The sequence below is a fragment of the Cynara cardunculus genome (genome assembly GCF_001531365.2).
Source record: "Cynara cardunculus var. scolymus isolate 2C chromosome LG 17, CcrdV1, whole genome shotgun sequence".
Lineage (NCBI taxonomy): Eukaryota > Viridiplantae > Streptophyta > Magnoliopsida > Asterales > Asteraceae > Cynara > Cynara cardunculus.
In genome coordinates this window covers 36549054-36555053 of record NC_037544.1, presented here as the reverse complement: position 1 = coordinate 36555053, position 6000 = coordinate 36549054, and positions in this window count along the sequence as shown.

The window sequence follows — 6000 nt, the reverse complement described above, 5'->3', positions numbered from 1 at the left end:
ATTATTTTTAATGATATTTAATATATTTTAAACATTATTTAATTTATTTGTAAATTTGAATACCATATAATGTTGTGAAAGTGATATTCTATAAATTCTTACAAGTGGGTTTAGGTAGGGGTGTTTATGGGTTTGGTTGATCGGGTTGAATACATTTAAACAATTTAATGTTTATGGTTTGAAAAATCTTAACCTAACTCAACCCAAACTAAAGTGCAACCCAACCCAACTCAATCCAAACCGTACGGGTTGGTTGGTTTGATACTTTGGTATATTAAAATATTCTTCTAACCTTGAATATGTTGTTTCTCTACTCATAATTTCTTTTTCATCATCAACCATTTGATACAACTTATTCATATTTCTTACGTATATCACATTTAATTAATTTTCTTAATTTACATATATATGTTCACAGTTACTGAACATATATACGAATGAGTTACATATAGATGAAGAATAGATTGAAAATATGTATATATGAAGAGCGTACGTGATAGTATAGTTGTCTAATGTATATATCAATATAAACTCAACAATCATATTAAATCCAAAAAATAAAAGGATATCGGGTTCATCCAGTTGGGTTGAGTTGAGTTCAAATAATAGTAACTCAATATCAACCCAATACCTACGGTTTAAAAATTTTGCAACTCAATTAGACATCGGGTTGCTTCAGGTTGAGTTATTTCGTGTTGGGTTGGTTGGGTTGATCGGGTTTTTAAGCACCCTAGATTTAGGCATTATTTTTATAATTATAAAATGAATGTTGTTTTATAGGGTAGTTTTGTAATTCTAGAACAGTTATGATCTATTATTTTTTGTGAAATCTTATTGTGGATCAAAGTAGTATTTCGTAGCTAGAAAATAATTCGAACAAGACAAAATCCAAGATGTCGTGTTTAGAGCTACCTTCGTGAAGGTCATTAATGCAAAAGTGAGAATAATCAGAGGAAAATGATTTTTTTTTTCAAAATGACGAAAATACCCCTCAATGAAGCAACATGCAAGAAGTGTGTCACTTTTAACATATTCTTATTAGCAAGGGCGGATTTAGTTACAGGTTAGCGGGGCCCGTTCTCCGACTCTATTGTTATGATGTAATTAAAAATAAATATTATATGGTCATATGAGACTGAGGGAAAACCATGTAAAACGACAGTGAAAATAAAAAATTTAAGCTAGTCAGCAAAGGTTTTTGGTTTTTGAATGAGGGTTTTTCCCTCCAGTGCTTAAAGGCTGAATCCGCCCCTGGTTGGACCGTTGGTGCGATAATTTACTTTACGGCGAGGTTTTTGGTTCAAGTCCAGGATGGTACAGCCATGCCAGAAGAAAGAATAGAAGAAGCGTATGACTCTTTCATACATGCTCCACTTGGTTTTTTTAATACGGTTTATAATTATTATTTTTATTTAACAATATTTAATTATTTTGTACCCTGCTTAAAAAAATAGTAGTTTAAATAATTAAACTACATAAATTCCCTAACAACGTTGCAATGTCAATGAGCAACCAAGGGCATTTTTGTAATTCTATTTTTCTAAATTAAAAAATAATATTTTTAAATCATTTTATATATTAATCGTGTAGTAACGTGTGGCTTGTCAACAATATTAAAAACGCCCAAATACAACGGTCAAACCGGTTGAACCGCCACAGAACATTTGAGAAGTTTAAACCGGATTATTTTAGAATTTGTTTTAGAATTCCTACTAACCGACGCCGTAATAGAAATTATTAAATATAATTTATTATCATCTAATATATTCGATTACGAATCAAAAGACATCGGTAAACATTTACCGTTAAAATTCAACATTATTATTTACTTATCGAATAAAATTTTAGCCAACAAAAACGAACACATATGCAACGATTTATCCGGTAAATGCTAACCATGGTAAGAGTTGTTGTCCTCACTTACCGTGTAAAACTCTTGGTCCTTGTCTCGCTCGTACCGGGTAAGCTTCTTGATCCTTGTCATATCCATTCGGTAAGGTAATGTAACTTGGTAAGTGCTTACCCGGGTAAAATTAATACTTTCTTTTCATGGAAACATTTATTTATCTGAAATAAAATTAATCATATTCAACAGTTAATACTCTCTATGTATTTTTGTTTTGAAAATCATGTGATAATATTTGTAAGTTCATTTTTCCTTTTGCCAAACATTTTTTACGCACAGAATTAATAGAATCAAACTCTACATAAAACAATTTAGATCACTGGCTAATTTCAACTTGGAATCACAGATATCTTTTGTTATATTTTTTAAAATCAAAAACCATGTATGAATTAATTTAGGTTACGATATAATTTCAGCTATTTTTTTTACGATTTCCATATCTATAAATATAATTCTCGAAGATTATTTTTTATTATATTTCTTGATTCGACGGTGAATTTCGTAATTCCAATTTTGTTGTCATCCATAGTGTGGTTTATTGTCTAAGGGGCTGTTTACTTGCGGCTTAATTATGCTTATTGGTCTATTTGGCTTGTTCGAACAACTCATTTGGGTTGTTTACTTACGGCTTATTCGCACAGATAATGGCTTAATTGCATAGATAGAAATGGTGTGTTGTCCCCATTCAGCCACAAAAATGACACCCATACCCCTTATTTAAAGCACCGCCTCCTTCCCATATGAGACACCCCATCTTCGGCCTCTTTATGATTTTTTGTTTTGATGTTCAAACAATTAATATTGGGGGGGTAAATCAGTCATTTATGTTATTCAGACTGTTGGTTCAGATAAAAAAAGTAAACAACAACACTCATTTATCCGGGCAGACAAATTTATCCGGGCAGACATATTTATCCATACAGGACTTAATAAAAAAATTGGTAAACAGACCCTAAGACTATATATGGTTGTTTAAACTACATAACACTCGTTACTAAACCATATGTTTCATTTGTAATTTTTAAATAGTAAGGACATTATTTTACCTTTTCATCCAAGACATCGTAAACCCTAGTTCCGACCATGTTTCAAAGATAAGATCAACATAATTAAATGTTAAGGGTTGTTTGTTTACCTCTTAATAGTTTCATTAAGAGATGAATCTTGTTTGACAAAAAAAAAATCTGTCTCTTAATGATTCTAAAATATTCTAAATGATTTTGTACCATGTGTCTCTCTTAACCATTCAACGCCCTAATTTCCTTGTAAATAATTACCAAATAATTATATTTCAGTTTGGACTATATCATAAGAGCCTCATAATTATTCTACACTAAACTATTTAATTACTACCAAACATCCTCATAATCAATATTCTTTTTAAATATATGTGATTTTATAAGTCGTTAATTTAATATATATCATTGTGGTTTGTTGGAAATAATACTTTTTAATATTTATAATTTTAAAATTATATGATAACACAGTTTGTAAAACGTTCATTAAAAAATTATGTTGAATAAGGGGTATTTTTGGTATTTTATCGATTTTTGTCTTTTACCCAAACAAAATAGATTTTACGATGGTCCATGTTGTTCTTGTTCGGATAAAAGACAAAAAAATCGACAAAAGAACGAAAATGTCCTTCATTTAATAGAATTTTTAACGACCGTTAGATCTATGGACTAAATTCAAACATTTTTGCAAAGTACAATTGCTATTCTGCAATTTCAAAATTGTAAGGATGGAAAGTGTTATTTTGACAAACCACAAGGACTAACTTTGAAGTTTACTTTATTTTAAATTTAACCTCATTTTGGGTTGCACGGTTGGGTTAACTGGGTTGAATGCATTTGAACAATTCAACCAAATGTTTGTCATTGAAAAATCTCGACTCAACTCGGTTGGGTTGAGTTGGGTTGGTCGGATTGAAACTTTGATACATCGTACAACCTAACAAAGTGTTTGTGTTTAAAAAACAAAGTAAAATCAAAAGAATAACATGCAAAAAAGATCAACAAACTTAAAAAAGAAAGTTGAAGCATAGGCGGACCTACATAGGTGCCATGGGTGGCACGTGCCACCGTATCTTTCTCCGCCGAATGGTAAAAAATTTAGGTTTCATGAACGGTGCAACCGTATTAATTTGTTGTGTGTAACCGTATGTATTTTGAAACTACAATGAGAACAAGTTTTATTTGATAGAGTTGGTTTGGAAGGTTTTTATTCTACCCCACACCCAAGTCCTAATCATGTTAGTGTCATTTTCTTAGTCAAACGGTGCCACCGTTTGAAAAAAAAAATCTATATTTTTTTTCTTAAGGTCAAATGGTGCCACCGTTTAAAAAAAATTATGGATCCGTCCCTGAGTTAAAGGTTCATGCAAATAGGAAAATAAAATTACGATTAAAATATTTATATAATTTTAAATACAACTAATTACATATTCGTCCAGGGACGGACCCATAAATATTTTTAAACGGTGACACCATTTGACTATAAGAAACAAATATAGGGAAAAAAAAATTCAAACGGTGGCGCTATTTGAATATAGGGAAAAAAATTCAAATGGTGACACTATTTGACAAATAAAATGACACTAACAAGATTCGAACTTGGGTCTCGGATAGAATAAAAGTCTTGCAAACTAACTCTATCAAATAAAACTTGTTCACATTTATTTTAGAGAAGTTGTTGAAGATGTTCTAAAAATTATTTTTATGTTATCAATTTTTCTTTATTTCATTTAAGGCGAGTTATGTGTCTTTAAATCATGTGACCCGATATAAATAACTATTTAATATAACTTTAATCATGATAATAATATAACTTTATTTTATAATAATTTAATATATTAATTATAATAAATTAAATTTTTAGTAGAAGTGATCATTTGCAGGTCTGGATTAGGTTGGGTTGGGTCGGGTTGAACCTAACTTATTTTCTTTATCCAATGTGTTTAATATTGTAAACCCAAGTGCTTTTTTCGGACAACTTGTCATTGTCCGTCTTATACATGGGTCGGGCTTGCCCACGGGCTAACGGGTCTAAAAAGTGTAAATTCTTATAAATCTATAAACTTGATCACTAGCAATTAATTAACAAATGTGGAACCAAAAAGTAAAGGAAAAACACCGTTACAATTAAAATTTTAAGCAACTGAAGTGATATATGGATCTTAACAATTGGAGAAAGAAATGGAAAGCAAAATTCAAACTTCCATAAAATCAATAATGCATTTTCATGGCTCCATCATGCTACTGCCAATTTCAAACATCCATTGTTGATCGATTAAGGTTTTGACGTAAGGATGCTAACAAAGATAATTTAGAGTCTTTTGGATTCATAAAAAAAACCAAATAGTCCCAACTCCCGTTCTATAACTTTAATAATTTAATTTTAAAATATATTAGTATAAATTTAATTAATGGTAAAAAAATATTAATTATAAAATATAAACGGGTCGGGCAGACCTGCCCATATTTATTTTCACATTGCCCATGTCAGCCCGTTAATTTTAACGACCAAATCCGGGCCCGTCCATTTTCTCGATAATGGTTGTCCAATTCCGTATTTCTAGCGGGCCGGATGGGCCATGTGTAAAGGGTCGTCACCTCCATGAACAACTCTAATTTTTAGTTCATGTTATTGTCATTCACTATTAAATTTGGTTTATATTCTAAATTAATTACAAATTTGATCATTGTGGTTGTCATTTTGTTTCACTTTTCGTTTCCCTGAATAACTATAGTTAGAAGATTTAGTTAATTTAAGAGTATTTTGGTCATTTTATATTTTTTGTTGTATTAGATTATGATATATATATATATATATATATATATATATGGTATATGGTATATTTCTTTTACAACCTTGTGTATTTGTACAACCCTTGCAACCAAATTAATTGAGATATTTATAGAAATRATGGGAGTTCATTTATTATGATTTGAATATTTATGGAATATGAATAGAGTTCATTAATTATGATTAATATTTTATATTAGGAAACAATCAAAACTTCTATGAAATCACATATTCATCAAATGAAATGAACGGTTGAGATTGAGTTGTATTGGTTGCATAAATGTCAA